We start from the raw sequence: 23685 nt of genomic DNA, 5'->3' as shown, positions 1-23685 counted from the left end.
TGAAGGGTGCAGAGGGAGCATGAGAGGTGGCGGGGAACCATGTTTTTGAACAGGTTGCCGATGATCACAGAGTCTGAGGGGCCAGCGTTAATGACTTATTCATGGACCCTTCTGGCCCCTCGTTGCCCCTGGGAATACACCAAACAGATGCAAGAGGGAAACAGAGGAGGAGGAGGAAGATGCAGGTGAAACAAGGACTGATGTGAGACAAAGAGGAGGTGGGATGTGTTAGGACGGAGTGAGAATCGAGGTGCAAGGATAAAGAAAGGAACTGTTTTCAAAAATGAAATAAAGATGGGAAGTTTCAGGGACAGTTTGATTAGCCATAATCTTAATATCACACATGGGTGATGACAAAGTTGGAATTGGCTGGATGAATTGGAAACAAAATTGTGGGACTGAACCTTTTGGTCATCTCAGTTTTTGTGTGAATCCAATGAAATTAAGTGAAAGAGAGTCTCATGAATGCATCCTACTGGAAGTTCCTGAGTGCAAAACATCCACTGCCCTTCAAAAGTAAATATATACCCTATTTTGAAAAAGAAAGTGTTTGCTCCATCCATCCATCCATCCATCCATCCATCAATCCATCCATCCATCCATCCATCCATCCATCCATTTTATTCAGATCCTGCATGACAAGCCAACACAAAGTAATGCAAAACTATGACGAGGAAGGATAAGAGATGTTTTTTTAGGATGAATTCTTCTGGCAAATGAAAACCAGAGAAAGTGTCAAATCTGTATGCATCCACCCCCCTTTACTCTGATATCACTAAATAAAATCCAGAGCACCCTATTATATAAATGTGTTGGTACTGTGAAGGCTTGTTAATGCAAATGAATGCCAAACTTTTCAGTGAATTTGCTTTTTGACCTACGTGTCATTAAAACACGTAGGTCAACACGTGAAAGTTGGTGGTTGTAACCCGACAAATGAGTAAACTTAAAGGGATCTTAAAATTTTGAAAGGCGATGGCAGACCTAAGGGTTTGCTCAGAACTGCCATCTAATGAATGCTAGAAAACTGGCATGGCAAAACACTCTGCAGCAGAAATGCTTCTTAATACAGAGAAAGAGTTTGCAGAGAAAGCAGCTGCGCATGCGGATCTACGCCAAAGATTACAGAACAATGGAAACTGGAAATGTGTCTAATCATTGCCGTCTTGCACTTTGCCTCATTAAAACCCAACTCTAAAATAGCTTCTACCTGTCTCGTTAATCACTTCAGACAGGGATGGATGCATTTGAAATATTGAACAAAAACACTTCCTATTCTTTTTTTCTCTTCCCCTGACTCGCAGCGATGAGGTGACAGCGGTGATTATCAAAGAAAAAGGCTGGTGAAATTTTTGAAGCTCGGTTGATGTTTTGAGTTCTCTGTAGAAATGGAGACCTTGTGATGTTCCTGCGTTTTCAGTTCAGACGCTTGTTTATGAAGCTCCCTCTCCACATTACCTCCGGTTGTTTATCCAAGGCATCTGAAATCTCTGTGCTAATCAGAGTTCTGTTCAAAGGTAAGATAAGAACTTGCCAAATCCTTCCAGGCGAGACACTTCACAGCGATTTGCCACGTGTCTTGTGCGGCTCATGAAAAGATGAATGTCGCGGGCTTGTTGTGATAGAGTGGCAGATATCCACAAAGAATTGCAGGCTTTGTTTCGTAAAGGAAGATGAGATGTCAAAATGTTTGAAGCGTGTGGCAAAATTAGAATCCTTGGGATCTTTGTTGAGCAATAAAGATGAAAAAAAAAAAAAAAAAGTCAGATGAATTATTTGGGCTTGAAACATGGCCCAGAATCTGCATAATTTAGGACGATGTTGCCCTAGTTTTTGCAAACTCTGGTTTTGACCTCGAGTCAAATCAGATGTAATGGCTGGTAGAAATGTGACTCCCTCTTCTGGACAGAATAATTCTTTCAATTTCATCCCTGTTTTTCTTTAAGTATATATTAGTGTGTAGAGTTTCTCTGTGTATCGTCAAATTAATCTTTTTTTTTTTTTTAAAGAGGAAAAGCAATTATTAGGGGAATCAGACTTGACACACCGGTCTGCACCTCTCCTTGTCTGCAGCGACTTTGATACAAATTCCTTAAAAGAGCACAAGTGGCGGTAAGCTGTGCATCACCATAGCAATACAGACTGGGAGAAATCCATTTTCATAGACAGGCATTTAGTCTTGGCCAATGCAGGCAATGTGAAGAGAGGGGGAGCCAATGGGAGAACCAAACACACTCAAATGGGCAAAAATCTGACAGATAAAGCTCCAACTGTCAGCTGCCTGATTTGGCTCACTGCTCTGGGTGTTGCAGCCGATGATGAGTGGAGACGTGCGCGGGCTCGGTCACATTTTAGGACGCCGAGGTTTTCAAAATCAATTGGTCCTCATCTGGTCTTAGAACGAGGCAAATAACACCTCAACAACGACGTAAATGAACGTGTTACATATTGAAATAGGAAAGCAGTGTATCAAAATTGCTGGGCATTTTGAATTTTAAGATCATGATATCTGATTTAAAGTTTTAAAATATCAAAGTGCTTGCGGACATTTTTAACACACCTGGAATTTTGTGAACGACAAGCTAGAAATTTAGAGGAAAAGTTTATTTATTTTTTTATTTTGCAATTAAATTTAAAACCAGTGTGTGAAATGGTAAAACTACAACATTCATAAGGTTTAGTTTCCACTGTTAGATCAGTCTTGGCAAAGTGGAGTTTATTGTTTTAACCCAAGGGAACTTTCTAAGATTCTCGAGAAGAATTCGTTCAAGATTATATTTCCACCAAGTAAGTTATTGCCGTGTTTGGTCATTTTTCAAGGGCATCTCTTATTCATCACAAACTTGCTTAATCCAGGAATTGTTAAAATAGTTTGATTTGTAACAATATTTTACTGTATGACAGATGAAATCGGTTGAACGCTGTGTTCGGACTTGTTTTTGAGAGTTCATAAATGGATGAAGAATTGACATGAATTTAAGAAAAAAAAGAAACACAATAAAACACAGACTCAAAATGTGTCTAAATGTTTACAGCCAGTTGGACCACATTTTTATTTCCTTTCATATTTTGAGCAGTTTTTTTCAAGGTCCTTTAAACCGTTCATAAATACCCAATATAGTCCAAATGCAAACGCACACACCAACGTAGCTGTTAACACCAGCTTATAGACACATTAGTTTTGCATGGCTACCTGTGCAATGAGTGTAATCCATCATGGGTTGTGCCCACCCCGATATCGCGGCAGTGCTACTACACAGGCCTGCAGATGTTGGGCGCGCTGCCAGGCAGAAACCATCCAACCAATCTCCCCCCACTGCTAAACAAATGCTGCCTCCTCCTTGCTCTGTTACGCACACAACTGAACATTTACAGGCAGACGCAAATCACACACACCTACAAGCATAAAAGCACCTACAGTAGATACACGTGCGTATGCATCCATTCGGCTCGTCTTCAAGGTGCGTGAGCCTGGAACAGCAGATGGGTCTTTATTTGTTATTGTTAGTTTGTCCCAGAATGTGAACTTTCTGATAATAATTGATTTATGTGAAATATTAGCAAACGAGCACATCTTTCTGCAAGCAAGAAAACCTTTAGAGGCAAATACATCTTTTTTGTGATGGACATGATAGGAAAGATGTGGTTTTGGACTTCATTCACTAAAGTTTTAAAATGACAAAGAAGTAGAGACTTCATTAAAGAGGCTCAAGGTTTTTTTTTTTTTTTTTTTTAATATACATGCGATGAACAACAACAACAACAAGAAAGGAGATAAAGGTTGTAGAAAACTAGATAAAGTGCCTTACTCTAGAAGGGACAGTTCAGTAAGAAGCTTGTGATCAGTCACATTTTCCCAATAAATCTCTTTAAGAACTTTATGCACAAACATGAAAACAATGCATTCATGTATGCTTTGGAAAAATACTCAATCCCCTTAAAAATGTGCAACATTTTATCATATTACTACCACAAACTTCAATGTATATTACCAGAATTTAATGTAATTGACCAACACAAGTTGCCAATATTTGAGAAATTGCAAGTAAAAGAATAATTTTTTTTGGTCTTTGCACATAAACATTTCAAAATGTGACATGTTTTGTGTTATATAGCCCTGCAGAGGTAATAATAATAACATTTGATCCTTTCAGCAGGATCTCCCACCTAAGCTGTGGATCTCTCCGATTCCTCCACACGTACCTCAGGCTGGTTAATGTTTTTCTTTCCCAACCTGCCAGCGAAAATGTCTTGGATTGTTTGAAGTTGGGCCACTTTGGACAGAGGATTAAAGAGCGCTCTGCAATATATTAAAGTTTGAAATATTGTTTTCTAACTTGACCACATTTCAAACTTTTTCATAGCTTTCTGCCTGACCGCTCGGGCTTTTTGAGAACAGCTGTATTTATATAAAGATTAAATTAGACAGAATTTACTTATTTAAGTAGGTGACTTGTAAACGTAATTGGTTGCACTGGGTTTTACTTAGGGGCATCTGCGTAAGAGAGGTTAAATTGGATATATTCGAGAAACAATTTGAAAAAATGCAACATTTACCTCGGACTCAATAATTATACACAACTTTGCAATACTCTGTCTCATAAAATCCCAATAAAATCGGTTGAAATTTGAGGCTGCGACGTGATAAAATGCGTAAAGGGGTATGACATTTTTTAAAGGCCCTGTCCAATCCTGCACTACACTTATAATGTATTTCCTCTATCATCAAAGGGTGAGTAAAATTTAATTAGTGTCTAAATTTTTTTTCTCTCCTTCTCCCTCTTCTCCCCTCACATTCACATGTGTGCAAGTGAGAACACGCAAACACGCTGACACACAACTAAATTTGCAGCGCCACCCACCAGCACATTGGCACCATCTCTTCCAATGCATCCGAACACGGATGCATGTCCTCCTCCGTGCATAATCATTTGTATGCAAAGTGTCTGGCTGCTATGGGTTGCTATGGCTCCTGTTACTAGGTTATGCGACAAAAACCGGCAAGTTTCTTTACTTTGCTTGTGCATGCTGGAGTAAAGGGGTGAGAAAGCACTGAGCTGATCTGAACACTCAACAATACAACAGTGGTTGGTTAACAGTGAGGAAAAGATGAGGAGGGTTCGGGAGGGCGGGGGCGAGGGGGGGGAGAGAACAGTGCTGTACATAAGGAATACATTAAAGGAAATTATGAGTATCAAAAGAGCCAAATCCCCAGAATAATAGAATAATCTTAAATCCCCAGAATAACAGAAATAAATCAAACACTGATCAAAGTGTTGGAGCTTTGTCAGCCAGTTTTGAAGGCTTAGAATACAGCTATGAGTGTTACAAACTAAATAGCGCCGAACGACAAAGGAGGATATATTTGCTATTAAAGCAACATGAAAGGCTCAGGTCTTTAATTGCCTCCATGAGGTTTGTTACAGTTCATATGTGTGTGTGTGTGTGTGTGTGCGTGCGTGTGTGTGTGTTGAGGCAAAGTGAGTTTGTGTGTATGCATTCAGCATGTTTGCGTGTGCCTGGAGCAGATAACACTGACAGCTTAAAGTCATGAAGAAGGGAGGAGCACATCTGAAGGCAGGGGATCATTGACGTGTGTGCGTGTGTGTGCATCATACATGGCGGAGATAGATGGAAGAGTCAGCTCGCTGCGTGTGTTTATGTGGTTCGTCATGCATGCTTGTGCATGTTTAATGCATGAAAAAGTTGCCGTTATGCGCCCGTGAGTGTAAGAAGAGGAAACAGCATCTGAACTCCAAGCTTTTCTCAGCTTTTTGGAAGATGTCTGAGCATGCAGTTGTGCGGTCAATGCTGACTTAAGTTGCAAGGTTACACATTCCTTTGGATGAATTCCAGCCTATTCTCAGTTTGTTTGTTTTTTTTAAACTGTCCATTTGGGATGACTGACTCCAGTACTGCTCATCAGTTTCACATACAAATAGTATGATGGAAAACTTTTGATTTGTGGGTAAAAGAAAGCAATCACAACTTTGTGTGTGAGCTGTCTATCTGGCACTGGTCCTAATGGAAAATTTGACTAATTGGATGAATCTTTCCATTAACTGTCTTGGTCCTCCCCAGCTTCTTCGTCACTCCTTAATTGGCCATTGTCGTGTTATTACCAGCTCTCTGAGGCTCCACCATCTGCCAGCTCCAACAGGTGAGTTGCAAGAGGTTCATGTCTACTTACCAGCATCTTTCTAAAGATTTTCTACATCTACTTGTGCCACAAATAGGTCATTTGACAAGCTGCATTAGAATCATTAGGTGCCGCACTGGGCAGAGGAAAAAGGGAAGAAAAGAGAGGAACTGCAGGAGGAGAGTCATTCATCTCCGGTGCAACAGTGCATGAAGCATTCTGACTACGGCATTGTTGTAACTCTCCCTTTCATTTACCTTATTAGCTCCTTATCTTTCCGCATCATTATGGCGGATATAACCTGTGTGATGAATAGCCTTTTTGATTAAGGCTGCATGCTTCCTTTTGGCTAACATATGGACTCAGTTTGGTCTGTGCAGCTGCACTAAAGTCTCCACCACTTTCTGTTTTGTGTTATTGTGTTATAATAGTGTATTGTCCAGCACTATTTTTTTTTTCTTTTAATTCGGAGGTTTGTCGTGTTGGGCATAGGACTTATGAAAAATACTCTTGAGAAAATGATGATACATTTGTATTTCAAATAATCCTGTTTAGTTTTGTCTTTTTTTGCCGTTTTCTTATTTATAGTTGATGTTCAGCACTTTGCTTCGTTTCCGCTGTGGCTGGTGTGAGACCTCTGTATAAGTGATGATGATAATAACAATGAAGATGCACGAAGTTTGCAAGTCTTCCCCTGATTTCTCGATCCAAAAATATGACTGCTATTGTTCTTTCTAAATTGTGTGTGCGTGGTTATTTGTCCTTGTGTGTGTCTATGATGAACTCCCAACCTGTCCAGGTTGTCTTCCCAGATAGCATACGACGTTAAATCTACATTGAATCATCGTCAGAATCGTTGATTTTTGAAGTCGACAAATGATGGTGGATCAACCATCAAACAACCATCCAATCAAACCGTTGAAACTGTGTCATTGAATCAATGTTGTTTAGTCGTTGAAATCTAATGACTGAAATGCGGATGTCTGATCAACATCTGATCAATGTTGAATCAATGTCAGCTGTTTTGCCGCACCTCTTCCCCTCCTCTCATCCTCATCAGCGCTCTGGGTCAGAACATTTTATTACTGAGCGGGGGTTATCACATTTTTAATAACACTGTAGAGGATAGTGAGTGGTGATTTCTTTCTGTAAATTGTTTTACTTGTTAATAAAAGTTCTTACTGTGTACATACTGTGACTGTGTGTAATATATTGACACGAAAACATCTACAACTTACTACAAGGAGTGAAGCGGTCCACCCCTATCGTTTACATGAGTGGGATGGCCCAAACACACAGCCACTTCGCTGTTGGCTTGTTGGCAAAAGATGTTAATTCAATGTTAAATTATGATCACAAAGGTTGAATTTATGGTTAAGATCAACAACAGAAGCTGGATCAACCATCAAACAACCATTCAATTCTAGCCAATTAACATCCATTGATTGAAATGCCAACATCAAATCCAGTGTTTTTCAGCACCGGTCCACCTGGCACACTGCCCTGCAAGTTTTAGGCATTTCCCTAATTCAGCACACATGACACATTGATGTCTGATTAACAGGGTTTTGCTGAACACGCAGGTCAGTTTGTCTTGAGGATAAGGTTTGGGGAAGAACTAGTAATCTAAATGTTCAATCAATGTCAACACCCAACCTCCACCCACCAAAGACACACACACACCGCCCACCCCTCAACCTCCCCCCTCCTTGGGCTCCGGGTGAAACAACTTTAATTTTAAGTGAGGGTTTTTCATTTTCACATTTTATTTTTTTAAAGATTTTTTTGGCTCTAGTGGCCTTTATTCAATAGTTAATTGACAGGAAAATAGGTAATGAGAGAAGGGGGAAGACATGCAGCAAAGGTCGCCATCGAGCCTGCGACAGCTGCATCCAGGACTAAGGCCTCCATATGTGGGTTGTGCTTAACCCCTGCGCCACCACAGCACACCCAATTTTAGGTGAGGGTTAATCATGTTTTAACTTAAGCACTATGTGTTGACAACATTGAGTTGTGATTTCGTTCTGTACCCAGATTGCACATGATGACAATTTAGCATTGAATTAACATCTTTTGCCAACAAGTCGACAGCGAAGTGGCTGTGTGTTTGGGACATCCCACTCATGTAATAAGCAATTTACCATTGTGTGCAATCTGTGCAGTTTGTTGCACCCCTCATCACCTCCTCATCTCCCCCTACTCCCTCCCAAACCTACCCCTACTCACCTGCTCCTCCCAACCTTCCCCTCTTTACCCCCTCTCATCCCTTCTTCCCTCCCCCCCTCCTTGAGCTCTGGGTCAGAACATTTTATTACTAAGTGGGGGTTAATCATATTTCAAATTAAGCACTACATGTTGAGAACAGTGGGTTGTGATTCCTTTCTGTACATTTTCTTACTTGTCTGTAAATATTATTACTGACTGTGCATATTGTGTTGACACAAACACATCTACAAGTCTGTACTAGGAGTTGTACAGTCCACCTCCTTGTTTTTACACTAGTGGTTTGTCCCAACCAAACAGCCACTTTGCTGCTGGCTTGTTTGCAACCGGCTTCTGAATTGAATTCTCATCTGAGCAGTTTTATGGTAAGTTTTTCAATATTACTTTGATCTTAAATGTGCTTATTGAAAAATAAGGGCATTGTTTTGTGCCCATAGTAATCCTGGTTATTTTGGGGCAAAACAGATATTTTTAATAATTGAGGTCATGTCTCCTTTTATATTTTCATCCTACCCACCACTCCAGGCCCAAGTATGAAATCCTGCGAGATTTTGTGGGATTTGAGTTTTTAAAATAGGGTGGGGCCTATTGTTTGGTCTGGGAGAGCATGTGGTGGACAAGGAAGTGTAAGGCTGGCTGCTCCAGGTGGGCTTTAAATTGTTGTGATAGTTATCACTGATTTTTAACTTTTTATTATGATGTGCTTAGGGACGTGCTTAGATGTGCCTCTGTTCCAGAACAGCTAAGTTAGATGACTGCATGTCTGTCTGCAGCCATCAAGAAGTGCAGAAGGTTGTTAATCATCCACAGATTCAATCCAGGAGAGTCAGAAGGGAAACACTTAAAACATGTTAGGTGGGTGAATAACTGAACTAAACCTGCTAATGTCTAATCGTCAGTAATATAATAGCGCTGCATAAATAGTAAGAAATCCGATGGCCAGAGCTAACTCAGCAGCGCTTCGCTTTCACAGACGGTGGGGACAATGTCTAACTATTTTCGTCACTTAGAAAAGTAGCTCAAAGAAGGTAAGCTCCATTAACGTGATGTTAGCAAAGCTAGCTGTACAGAGACACATAAGCATTTGTGATGAAAAAAAGTCACTCACTGCCTGAATTATTGTGCGGAGATGTTGACTGACTTGTCGCATATATAGGATAACGCTATGTCCAAAAGTCTGCAATATAGTGATGTGACATTGGCTCTTTATTTATTAGATAGGACTGGAGTGTCACTCACTGAGAGCCGTTGTTCTATCAGATTACCATACACTGTCAGAATAGCATACGTGCAGTGAGTACCATGCCTGCGCATGCGCATTAAGAAGTCCGACCGTCAGAGGAGTTGTCAGTTCACCATATGCAGCAAGTTATGACGAAAATAAGTCATTAAATTGTTTTCAATGATAACTATATAGATATACATGTGTTGTCATGATTTCAAAGTGTATTTAAAGCAGGCCTGGCTGCAGCTGGAGTCAGCTACAACACACGCCCGTGTAAAACTCACTTAACCGCTAAGTCAGGATGCCATACAACTGTTAATAACAGATCTACGTCATGATTCTATGTTCCTAGCATACATGCAGTGAGTACCATGCCAGCGCATGTGCCTTAAGAAGTCCGACCGTCAGTGGAGTTGTCAGTTCAGCATATGCAACAAGTTATGACGAAAATAAGTCATTAAATTGTTTCTAATGACATAATGTGATAACTAGATGGATATACATGCTTTGTAGTGGTTTCAAAGTGTATTTAAAGCAGGTCTGGCTGCAGCTGGATGCCATACAACTGTTAATAACCAAGTGTATGATGATCTACGTCATGATTCTATGTTGCTGATTAAATAAAATCATATGGTAATGACAGCGTATGCATGTCTGAGCTAAGCGTACGACTATCTGATCTGACAGAACACCGTGAGTTCGTGCTAAGCGTACGATCTGTCCTGACAGAACACCCGTTCTTTGTTCTTGTAATGCTCTGTGTACACTGCATCATTATTTAATTATGTACGTTGATATTTAAATTAACAAATAACTAAAACACAAGAACGAAAGAGCACGCAGAGCATGCACATTGCTCTTTGTTTTTGTTCAAAGTGGCAGCTGTAATGTCTGCCATGGTGTCAGACTGCCTGGCTTCATGTACTGGGATAGAGAGTGAAAACAGTCCCGATGAGCGCCTTCTGTTTGGTTACTTCTTGCTTGTTGCTCCTTGGTCAGTGTTCGTAGTTGAGCGTTATTTACCATCAGGGCATTGCCTCAATTGCTATGTTTAATGGTGCAACAGTGGTGGATTCTTATATGAGCAATATGGGCAAATTCCCAGGGTGCTATGTTTTTAGGGATGACACGAGACCATCACACATTGTAACACAGAAATGGAATATTTAATATTGGTAAAATGTATTAAGTATTTAATGTCTAGGTGTTTTTATGGGAATATGGATCTTTCAGATTATTCTGAGAAGCAATTTCGATCATATTTTACATTTTATTGTGTCATGTAGCACGGCCGCTGGTCTTGGTCTTGACTCGGTCTCGACTTTCCTCGATCTTGGTCTTGACTTGGTCTCGGACCCTAAAAGTCTTGGTCTTGACTCGGTCTCGACTTTCCTCGGTCTTGGTCTTGACTTGGTCTCGGACCCCAAAAGTCTTGGTCTTGTCTTGGTCTCGGGTTAGGTGGTCTTGAACACAACACTGTCCTACACTATACTGCTTGATGGGTAAATGTAGTTGTATATATAAACATTAAGATAAATATTAATAAAAGATTAAGATAAATATTAATTTAACAGTGAGTGTACATGGGGAACTATATGGTTTGTATTTGTTCTCAGACCTGTAACCAGTGCACTGTTTAATATTTCAATGTCTTTCAGAACTTTTCAAATGTTTATTGTCTTTCTAACCGGCACCTTCCTCGCTTTTATTTTTGTGTTTTTCAGCTGTTGCTCTGCAGTTTGACTGAAAGCTGACTCTTGAGGACTGCAGCGAAACTGTCAAGAAGTGGCTTCATTACACGCCAGAATGAGAGGAAAACATCGCAAGGAGTCAAAGTGACGCCAACCAGAGTCAAACTGGGGTTACCACAACTTGTACTGTTTCCCTAGTTCATACAGTACAAAGCTTAACCTCATGGACTTTGTTCTTCTGTGGACAATAGACTGTTGCTTTGACAGTCAAAAAGGAGTCAAATATCTTTAAAGATCTGTCCCTCTTTTCTTAAACAAAATATTATATCAAACCCATGTTGTCATTTTTAACCTTTTGTACACAGTTTACCCATGATCTGCCAATAATACAGTGTGTTTAACATCAGTGAAGAAACTTTTAGTGGTATGTTATGATGTAGACCTATCGGACCTAAAAATGTACATAAATCCTTTTCATTCAATGTAATATCAACACAAATATGCATGTAAATTGACATACAGATGATGGTTGAATCAACATTGATATAATGTCAGTTATGGTTGAAACCCTAGTGCTGATTCAACATACAAGTCACTGACCACTTTCAATGTTTTTTCAATGTCAGCTTTCAATGTTGATTCAATGTTCCTGGCTGAAGTTGATTCAATGTTGTTTCAATCATTCTGTGCTATCTGGGTTGCCCCAATGATTGCTGAAGCACGACACCAATCCCCCACATCATTAGTTTACCTTGATGTGGTCCACATCTGATGACATCATAATGGTGTGACATTCATGTGCTGTTAGTGCAATTTGGAGAAACTGCAATTTTTTTTTTTCTCAAACAGAATTTTTTATAAAGGCAAAAAAAAAAGTCCATACTTAGTTTAATTTGATCAGAGCACCTTCTTCCACATGTTTTGATGCTTCATAGCCTTTTTAAATCTGCAAATGCTTTTCTTTCTATAATAAGTTTCTTTTTGCCACACTTCTATAAAGGCCAGATTCATGGAGTTTTCCAACAGTTGTCATGTCAACATTTTTTTTTTCCATCTGAGCTCTTGATCTCTGCAGCTCCATGAGCCTCTTGGCTGCTTCTCTAATTAATGTTCTTATTGCCAGACTTGTCATTTTATGTCCACATCAAGTTCTTGTTGGTTTTGCTAACTGGAACTGAACAGTCAACAATGACATGATAAAATATCTGGATATTGTTTGTATCCTAACATTGTTTGAAATTTCACCACGATTTTATACCTAACATATCTGCTGTTGGTCTTTACAATGCTCTCTATTGTTTTCTAACAGACCTTTGAAACCCTCACTTAAGAGTTGGACGACATTCATTACGTTCATCCTGAAACAGCTTGAGGCGCTAGATTTTAACAAGATCAACAAAAAATGATGTGGCCTGACACTTGATAAACAACAGTAGTACAATTATGTACTACTTTGTGATGGTCTGTCAAATGGACTCCGAATAAAGCACGAGGACATTAGTGGTTGGAACGTGACAAATGCGGAAAAGTTTGAGCGGCACAACTTTTCCAAAGGCACAGCAATGGTGCCGAGCCATGGTGCGAGGACGGGAAGAACAGGTTGTTTAGAAAAACCTTTTCCATTCTTTCTTCCTGTGCGAAGCGCAGCCAAAACATTACACGCTGCTTCTTTGACAGGTTACAGATGATGAGCTGGAGAGGAGCTGCGCTCGCTAGCCTTACTGTAATGAGTGCTAGCCGCTAATTAGCTTGTTGCTGGATGCCAGATATGGTTGGAACCAAAGCCCTGTCACTGGAGCAGAGCAACGAGAAGCAGGAAGAGCTACTCTAATGAGCCCTCAGCGGTGTGTTTACTGTTAACCAGTCATGGCTTTACTCTCGACGTGTCATCTCTCTCTCTCCTCGCAGCGCTCACACAGACATACACAAGATACTGACGGTTATTTGGCAAAATGTCGACGGGCTATTTTATAACTCATGCGCAAACACATATGGGATATTAAGACATAAAGGTAAGCACAAAGAGACACAGCAGCCAACGCTTATTCAGTCGGCTGCGCTTCCCTTTGATGGGGACCTAATTAATGCGGTTGTGCTGCAACTCTCTGCTATATCTTTAACAAGCAATCTCCGCACTGATATAAGCTTCTATCATACGGCGCTAAGCTGTCCTTGGTTGATACTCATTAAAAAAAAAAAAAAAAAAGACAGATTTTGCTCAGTCTGTAAGAATCAATTTTGTATGTCAATTGTGTCTTTGTTTCCACTTTAGAGGAGCTGCACCTCTTAACAAGGGCAGACAGACTGACTTAAAGGACATCGCCACAGCATTGTTTACCTTTTTCTTTAAGATTGATCGCTGCAGGAGTGAGGGATACCAGTGTCACCAGCTGGCAGGCAATTAAACTTTCTCTGTGTTAGATGGTATACATGTGCATCCACCTGCTTCCATCCACCTGGTCCTCTGCGGTCTTCTAGCAGATGCACAGACACACGCCGTCTACAGCGGGCTTCAGCCAGTTTGTGCTGGGTTTTGCCTTGAGTCATTTGCAGCAGCCACCAGAGGACGTTTGCACAGGTTGACTGGAGAGTGAGTGAGTGAGTGCTCGCAGTGTTATCCCCCTAGGTTCATTAAGAATACAGACCTGTCAGCTTGAAGTCTGCCAGGATGGATGAGCTTAACATGTTCACGCTTCATATTGTAAACACACACGACACCATGACTATTGATTTTTCTTCTTCTTCTTTGTATGTTTTACAGTCCAAAGAGATTCTCTAATGAAACACTAGAGCTTTGGCACAGTCTACGGAGCAGGGGTCACCAACCTTTTTGCAACTGAGAACTATTTCATGGGTACTTGAGTATTTTTGAAGAGACACCAGTTTCATACACACTGGTATTTTATCAATTAATGATTTACAATTTTTGTGTTTTTGGAACCGTTTTGAAGGCAACTTGTATAGTTTTTGGAAGCGATTTGTTCAGGCTGTGTTAACTATAAGACGTTTGCATGTACAGTAAAATTTGTAGTAATATTTCTTGGTACATAATTGAAGTACAGTAAAACTGATGTGACAAATAATGAAAGAAATGCACTTTGAAGTGTGCTTCAAATACTCAACACAAACAAAAAAAAAGATCACTATTACTTTTCCAGCATTTCTCTTCTATTGCTATGCAACACAACCACCATAAGATGAGATTGTCAGACATTTGTTGCATGGTTAATATTTACTTAATGGACTGTGAAAGTTTGAATGTTCTTAGGTTTAAAGTTTAGCTTTTTATTTGAACTAAAATAAAACAAGAAAAACAAAATTGAAAGCTAGACAGCTTTCAGGCTTTTTATGGTAGCGAGTTTGTATGGATACTGCCAATAAACTCTGAATGATACAAGCAGCCCACTATTATTGATAACTAAGTCTAGTTTTTCCGATATTCTTTTAAAAGAATATACACAGCTAGTAAATATTTCAAAGCAAAGCAGAAAGTTAGCTACTTTTAGAGATGTGTTGTAAATATTGCAAAAGCATTAGCGTAACATTTAGCATGTCCCAGTGAACCTCCACCTCCTTCATTTAGTGCATTTAGTGTGTTGAAAGTTTTGGCTCTTTTTGGGGTTCTGTCATCTGGAAACTTGAAATTTCCCCCCAACAGGGGTGAGGCGATGGGATTACAGGCTATTTTTGCCTCTTTGCTCAAAAACTCTGTGAAGTATTTAAAATCTGGATAATCACCTGATCCATCAAGTTCCTCTACAACTCTTCGACTCCACTTGCGAACAATCCATTCAGGCAATTTTTTGATCAATTTATGGATCTCTTCACAGTCATTGAGGATAGCTAGTCCCTTGACATGTGGAATTGCTTCTTTGCAGCCTTGGAGGAAGTCAGAAAACTCACATAGCGCAAGTGAGTCATTTGCGTTGATCTTTGGCCATCTTGCAAGCTTGTCGCAGAAGGCTTTCTGTATAATAAACGTGTTTCCATATCTGTCTTGTAAGACTTTCCATGCTTCGATGTATGCACTTTCTGAGTCTCGATAAAAGAAACCTTCAACAGCTTTGCGTGCTTCTCCAGCAAGATAATTTCTGAGTTAAAACATCTTCTCACTTGCTGGGATGGGCTTTCTGTCAATAAGAGTCATAAATGACATCTTCCAATCAGTAAACCTCAAAGGATCTCCACTAAATATTGTGGGTTCAGGGAGTGGCAAGTGAGTCATACTTAATGAGCTTGCGAATGCTTCAGCTAGATTGGATGTTTCTGGATTTATTGTCACCTCAGGAGATGATTGGTAAGGCTGGAACGATGCAGAATCTGCATTTAAGCAGGGTTTAGCTCTAGAGAAGACAGGGTTAGTTCTGTAATTAATATCTTCAATTTCTTCAACATTGTTTTCACAGTGTTCAAATTCCTCATATGCTCTCACACGAGCTGCCGCTACAGCTATTTCCTTTTCTTCTTTTAACCGTTGCAGTTTTGCTCTTTCTTGTTCCAGCTGTTGTTGCATTTCCACTTCCTTTTGCTTCATTTCTGACAGCATTTTTGACTCTTTAAGTTTCAATTCATTTTCTAATTTTTGGAGTTGTGCTTGCTGTGCTTGAATTTCCCTTGTAGCCTTTGATTGCTCCTCTTTAGCAGCAAGCTCTGCTTGTGCATCTGCCTTGCTGTTATTAATACTAGATGAACTGGAATGTCTGCTTGAACTCTCTGATGACTTTGATGAGTTTATGGTTTCAGTTTGACTGTGACCAAAGATAGATCCATATTCATCTTTGTTTAATGTTTCTCTTACTCATTACTCTTTCTTTCTCAAGATGACTATTATAATCTTTATCAATAGTCTCTATGCGATTGTTTATGAGGTCACAGATTTCTTTTGTGAGTGTAGCACAGGCTTCCATCTTTTTGACAATCTCTGCTGTGGTGTTACTGTTACGTAGAATGGGTTCGTACTGCAGTCTTACAGCATCATACTTTGCTTGAATGCTTTCCTGTAAATCATTGAGTTCTTCTAATGTACAGAGGGCCTTTAGCTTTTTCCTAGTTTCTCTTGCTACCCACTTCCAAGAATCATAAACTTTGTGGAACACTTTCTCACATTTTTTGTTCTCTTGGATGTGCATCTCTTGGCCTTTTTCTGTTAGTTTTCTTTCTCTGGAACTAGACGGCATGTCAACAGGATTTTCTGTTTTCTCTGTTGGAAGTGACATTTTATTTGCTTTCTGTCTGCTTTGGGTTCACAGAAGACTTTTTTTTAACTATCCCTTGACACTATGAGTCAAGGGATAGTTAAAAGTTATGATAGTTATGCTGTGAGCTTGTTCTTGTGATTGTCCGTTTTAACTTTATGCTTTATCTTGCCTATGTGAGATCATTGGTGCGAGAGGAGACAGCTTCGTTCCAGATGGGATGGTGTCGGCTTCACTGCAGAAAGATCTGGTCTCTTGCGTTGAGTTTTCACTGTAGCGGCCTCTCGGATTGAACAGCCAGACGCAGGGAGTTTCAAACGGGTGCAATTTAATCTCAAACTTTCTTTCCATTGACACCGTGAAAACTGTAGTATAAAACAAAAGGATACAGAACCGTTGGACATACTCAGCTCTTGTATAAAACCAACATATCAATATTCAGTTACACACAAAAAGATCACGTTATGTCCTTTAACTTGTCAATATACAGTTTTGTTTATAAACCACGACATTCTACTGTTTCTTAAATAAACCTATAACATTTCTTATTACAAATCACAATTACTTATACTTATAACTCATTCTGCTTTCCGAGTGCGCTATTTTAAAGATTTTCTCCGGGTTTCTTTATATTCTATCGTTGTCTCATCTCGCAGGGTGTTGCTAAGTAACCACAGAACAAACAAAGAAGAAATCTACCGTTCTTTAAAATAAAAGCCTAAATTAACCACTAAGAGTCACTGTTGGACCAATGAACAAGGAGAATTTTCCAATTTAGCAGTTATTTACATATTGATATGATGTAGTTGTACTGTGTAAAATCCAGTAACAGAAAAATTATTTTAGATTTCTTCTGTTTTGGATTCTTTCATACTTAAATGTTTCACTTCATCAAACTAATTTTAATATCAGTTTTCAGTGAGGACGTCTGCTTCCATTAAATGCAAAATTGAATGTAACCAGAGATGGTTTGGGGGAAATGTGCAGAAGGTCTTAGTAATTTTTCGGTCACTGTACTGCTGTAAGAAAAAAAAAAGTAGAAATTAATTAATAAACAAATTCCAATACATACACATACAGAACAGAGTAATCAATAGTTCTGGGTCTTGCGCTGATTAAAAGCAAACTAACAAGATGAGCATTAGCAGCGGTTTGTTTATTAATATGAGATTCCTCTTTATGCATCATGAAATTTGTACACAGCATGAGATAAAAGCACAAATGTTACATTATCCTCAAGTTTCTCTTCCCGTAAGCTTAAGTGCTGAAAAATCCCAAATTACCTCCTCATGCCACCAAAAGTCCGTCACATTTTTGGCAGTATTGATCCTGGCTGGGTTTCGCATTTGTTTCCTCCCTGCTATGTCCCCAGGAGGGTCAGGACAGATAAGCGTGCTCGGTTATTCATGAAGCTGTCGAACACGGTGACTCGTTAAAGCCGCAGGCAGCTATCGAAAATAAAAACAATATTTATGGAGCAGAAAATAAGCCAGACAAAAACAAGAAATCTCCAACACACCAATTCATTATTATTTTCTGCTTTATTACTATCCATCCATCCATTATCTCACATGCTTATCTGCAGCGGGGTTGCTAGGGGTGCTGGTGCCAGCGGTCACTGGGTGAGAGGTGGGGTGCATCCTGGACAGGTAATTGTTGAATTATGATAAAAGGTTGTTTTCCAGTTATTGGAATATTAAAAAATAAGGAACACTTCTGTATCTAATATTATTGTAATGTTTGCAACAATAATGCAGTGAAAGTCTTGAGAGAGCTCTTTGCTCTTCCTTTCACAATATGCTTCATGTCCTGTACCTGAAAATAAAAGAAAACATTTTCATCGTTAGGACGTAACATGATTTTAACATTTTGCCCTGATAGGAGGCAGGATTAGTTTCTAAATACTGACAAACATGTTTACTTGATCTGTACTTCTTTGATTTATGTTACATTCGTGGATCATCTGAAATGTCACTGACATCTTGTATGGATTTCGTATCAAAAGTCACATTAGAAATATACTATTAAAGCATTCAGTACTCTCAGCTGCTCTGCATGATGCCCTCACACCTTTTAGCAGTGCTCTCTAGCACCTTAGATGCAAGTGGGAAGAATCAGAGAGACTAAAGACACACAACTTGTTTTAGTTCTTAAAGATGCGACTCTAATGCGTTTCTATGTCAAGTATGCACATGCTGCACATATCGCAGTTTCATCTCTGGACCAGAAGCTGCTTCTTGCTGGTTTAATTCTGCACTCACAGAATGCTTGTGCGAGTTTCCCTCCAACTTGATGTGCATCCTGCTCTTCAGCTGGCAGTCTCGGACCTCCTATGTTTCAGGCCAGGTGTTTGTGTGTGTGTGCATTTGCATAGGTGTGTGTGCGTGCATTTGTAAGACAGACTAGACTGTACTTTGGGCTCCTCGCTGTCATTGAGGAAAGCCGATTATGGGACTTGCCAGGGTGTCAGGAACACCCCCTACCAATATTATACAGACTCACAGTTTTCCACTCATCTGTATGGATGCTTCTGCAAAGCTCCATCTCTTCTGCTTCCTGATGCCATCTGGGGATTGAGCCAAGTGTTTGCTCAACAGCTTGATACGAAATGATGTAGTCACTGCCTTCGTACTACGTATATCTCTAGAGTGGTTAAATTTATGTTCGCCTGGCACCTCCAAGCTTCAAATAGGGATCCGTTATCAAGGCTTAGTTTTCTTTATCCAAAAAAAACTCTCAGTGTTTAGTACAAATTCAATCTAGACCTGTTGTATGTCTTCAGAATGAATTGATTAATCGGAATTGAATATTAGTAGCTAATCAATATACTGTAATAATGAAAGCTCTTGTAACATGTTAAAGGAAATGTATTTGTCCAACTTTGATCTAATCTGCAGCCTCAAAAGCACCAAGGAATGTCTTCAAATCAGCCTTGAGGCCTTCGTTGTGGACTGGTCTGTGTTTTAATGACCAGTTCACTTGAAAACACGAGAGATTCAATTCCAACGTTGAATTTTTAATCCCTAAAAATGGATGTAAAAGTCATAACGATCACACAGTTTGATGTTATGATGACACAGAAAAACCTAAGGGTCAACCTTCCCAAATCTTAATGATGGTTGTTTGAGTTGTGTTGTTTAGTGTTAGAAAATATTAAGGCACAAGGAGACATTTTACTAATGGCATTGTTAAAATTTCCTAATTGGTAGATTTAAAAAAATATAAAAAATGCTTAATTGCTAGAGTTAACTTCAAAAAGTAAGCTGTATTTTTATTACTATTCTATATTTTGTTATGTTGCAACTACAAACTTCAGAGAATTATGAAATATGTTTCACTTCACATAATTGTGGAGTAGTTGAGAAAAATGTTACTGCTAAAGGTAACCTTAAACATACAGTTAGCTCTATTATAGAAAAATGTAGATCAGATCATATTCATGTATTAAAATGACTCAAAGTCTTGACCTAAATCCAACAAAAAAAAAAAGTGAATTGAAAGCATCTGTTGAAGTTGAGATCACTTGGATCTTCGACTCCACAACATAATGACTCTGGGGAGAGAAGTGAAGTCCACACACACACACACACACACACACACACACACCCCCACACACCCACACACACACACACACCACATTTTTCTGATTAAATCAATGTATCCTAACTAATAATTACACACTACTTTTTGTTGATCGGTTACATAAAATCCTAACAAAATACAATACTGTTTGTTTAGGAGATGAAAAACCGTATGACTTATATCGTCATATCTTTCTTCTTGGTGGTGCAGTGGTTCAAATATTTATGTAAAAAAAGCCAACAAATGGCAGAAAGGTTAAGAGAAAAAAAAACATCTTTGTAAATCTTGAAAAAAGTCAGAAAGCAAACAGATCCAACAAAACTCATACCAATTGTTGACAATATTTCAGAGACGCACTCAGACATGATACAGTAGCGCTCTCTCATTACAGATGCATCGTCATCTGTGTTGCCAGGGACATTTGGTGGCAAAGTGACCAGGCTCCCGAGAGTATCCGGTCCACCCAGTACTCCTCAGCACTCGCTAATTATTCTTCACACCTAATCTGAGAAAGAGAAGGAGGAAGGGCAGAAAAGAGTGGGTGAAGAGGAAGAAAGAGGAAAGAAATAAGGAGAAGGAGGAGTGTCTGAGGACCAGTGGGACTTGTGTTTTCTTACAGGAACAATGATTCACATGTAGCCACCACCTGTCCCGTGTTGTCCCTTCTGCTGCTCTCAGCATTGGTGACAGGATGACTGTGTTTGTACAGTATCAGGCCAGCTGGGTTGGGAGTGGCTAGGATGCCTCTTAACATGATAACAGATTGGATTACCATCAGCAGGGCAATGCAAGGAATAATTCTTTAATTCCAGGATTTTTTTTTTTTTCACAGTTGGGTTAATTTTTGTTGAGTTCGACGATAACGTTATTTCAATCCAGAGGAATGAAATAAGGTTACAAAGCAGAGCTCAGGCAAAGTCCTGGAACTGGATGCTTACTTATTTGATTATTTGTTATTGCTTGAATTCTGAGAAAATTAAATGTACAATTTAGAGTTTCAAATTTTGTTTTAATTTTCAAATAACATACATTATATTGTTTGCATACTTGATGAGTGATAAAATTCTTTTTTTTTTTTATTTTCCTGTACATGTTGTGGTGTAGAGTCATTATACAAAGCAGCTAATCAGCACAATTTGTGTTTTTAACTGTTAGGATGTATAACTGTATATTCTTGTCATACAAATATTATTGGATGAATTATGTTTCTACCACTGATTTCTGCTGCATTATGATGTCAAAATAATTTATTGTGAAGAAAAGAAAATCCTCACAGCAGCCTTTTTTCTTTTACTTTTCTTGGTTGGTTGATTAAAATATGCTTTTTTTGTTGTTTTTTTTACTCTTCCAGAAAGCAATAGACACCCACAAGCCCTCGTCCTCCTCTCCATCCCTCTGAGACTCTGTTTTGGTCCCGCTCAACTTTGGACCGATCCTGAGGCTGTGCGGAGACTTGGCCCGGGTGAAATCTCCTTTCAGAGATTCCCTCCCATCCCAGCAGCATATGGGCACACGCTTACTCTCCGCCTCTCCTGTCATTCCTCATCCTACCTCATTCTCAGTCAAACCACCGTCAGTCCTCCTACTTCCACCCCGTGACTCCTGAGCAAGCCATTGAACATGATTGCAATTACAATCAAGCGTGCAGGCCTCCTCTGCCACATCCTGTTCAACAGCAATGCACTGTTGTCTCCGTTACTTCCCTTGCTGTCTGTGTGACGTTGTTTCCCATCAGGTTTGTTTCTTTTTGCAAGGGAGATTTGCTCAAAGTAGCTGAAACACATTTTATTTACATAAAAAAAACTATAAAGGGTGGATGAAGTTATTCAGATTCAAGATTTGATTTTATTGAGTCATTCCGGAATCAATGAAATTATTCCAGGTAATCCTCACAATTACCTTGATTTCCTTGTTTATCCAGAATGACTTTGTCTTTGAATACACTGTAATGATAAGCATGCACATATAACTTCACAATCAGCAGCAGGCAAAATGGTCAATAGTACAAACGTTGACTTCATTAAAAATAAAAGCTGGATGTATTTCTGTCATGAAGTCCAGAGCTTCAGCTTTATAGTTTTTTTCCTGCATATTATTACAGCAACATCATCGCTAGAACATGAAGAAACTATTTAGTTACTAAATCAAACTAATCTCTCTCTTGAGACTATAATTGGAGATTACTGGTATTTTATTGTATGTTATACATTCTGTTTTGTAGTCCTTACCAAGTTTTAAATGTTTGCATTTGTATATATGTCTCAAGTTTGGGCCTCTTTTAGACACAATAGGTTTTCTTTATTTGAAAGTGGATGACATGTTTATGAATAAAGTCTACTCAGACTTAACATTCCCTCATGTATAAATGCTGAACCTTATCATTAAAATCAGATCTAATCCTCAGTGGGATCTATTTCAACCCTCGAGATAATCTGCAAAACCACTAAAAGTCATGTTTGGGAATAACCGTAAAACTATCTGTAAGATATTTAATAAAAATCAACTGATCAAAAGCATACAAGCATACAATCCAAAAACATTGAGACAGAACGGCTTCATGATCTTTACAGAAACCTTTATTGTGCTATGATTTTTTTTTAAAGAAAACCTGACTGATATGGTGGGAGAATCAAATGAGAAGCTACATTCTGTCACCTGTTCATATGTCCGTACATCCAAGAACTTTTTCCTAAGCAAAGTTGAGAGATCACATCCTTTCAAGAGGAAAAGCAGCTTTTACTGAATCCCAGACTTTTTTTTTTTTATCAGTTGAAAAAAAGCTGTGGGGTTAAGACTGTAGGAGAAACCAGAAGAGGAAATAAGGGATGCTCAGGATGCCTGGGTGGGCTGCTCTAGTATTAATTAAATTGGAACAGGTTCTGTCGTCTCTGGACAGCGGCTAGCACTCATGTCTCTGCAAGCTGCTGCTGCTGGCCGTGGTTGGGGTACACAAGCAGCTAATGCCTGCGTGGTGCTGGGTGGCCGGTTCTGATGCCGCTTGCATCATGCAACGTGGCACTCAATGTCAAAATGAGGAAGGCTGCCACGAAACAAAAGGGAACGAACGTCATTTGATGTGGGCTTAAAATTTTTGAGTAACCTAACAAAGTGAAAGTAAATTGACAGCAGACTATAATGTCTCTGTTCCTGAAGTCACACACAAATCTGATGTCATTTGTTTCCTAAACGCAGCCAGATGGCGGGTATTCAAGCTGTGTTTTTTTTTTCTTAACTCTATGATGCTCTTTGAAAGCTTGTTGTTGTGTTGGAGTGTAAGTATGTAAGTCTCTTTTATATTAAAAGCTTCTGTTATGTACTGCTCCTTTTCTTGCTACTCTGATCGTTTGCCGCAGTTATCTGTAGGCTCCCAAAAATAACTTGGGATTCTCAGTCTTTGTCTGTATATGTGTCTTTATATTTGGGGTAAAAACAACCCAACCATGCTGCGAAAGTACAAGGCAGCGGCGAACACAGAACATAAATCCGCTCCGGCACCAGTACAGTCATTCGCTACTGTATACAGAGACCTCTGTTTTTCTGCAAGGGGGAAGAAAAACACTTTGGTTTATGCTGACCCAGGTCTGATCAGAAATGATGTATAGCGTGCAGAAGCAGCAGAGAACTATAATC

At 39.3% G+C, this 23685-nt stretch overlaps 1 long non-coding RNA gene across 1 annotated transcript; it reads left to right on the top strand.

The window, feature by feature from the left end:
* The first annotated feature begins 12711 nt into the window (after positions 1-12711).
* Positions 12712-23376, top strand: LOC106928891 (uncharacterized). The gene is made up of 2 exons (XR_001420549.2): positions 12712-13290; positions 21407-23376. It is a non-coding gene; the product is annotated as an uncharacterized LOC106928891 (long non-coding RNA).
* Positions 23377-23685: the final 309 nt, after the last annotated feature.

Source organism: Poecilia mexicana, unplaced genomic scaffold (assembly GCF_051168715.1).
Source record: "Poecilia mexicana isolate PSO_F unplaced genomic scaffold, ASM5116871v1 scaffold_5, whole genome shotgun sequence".
Classification (NCBI taxonomy): Eukaryota; Metazoa; Chordata; class Actinopteri; order Cyprinodontiformes; family Poeciliidae; genus Poecilia; species Poecilia mexicana.
Note: the sequence above shows the minus strand (reverse complement) of the source record. Positions and strands in the feature narration are given on the sequence as shown.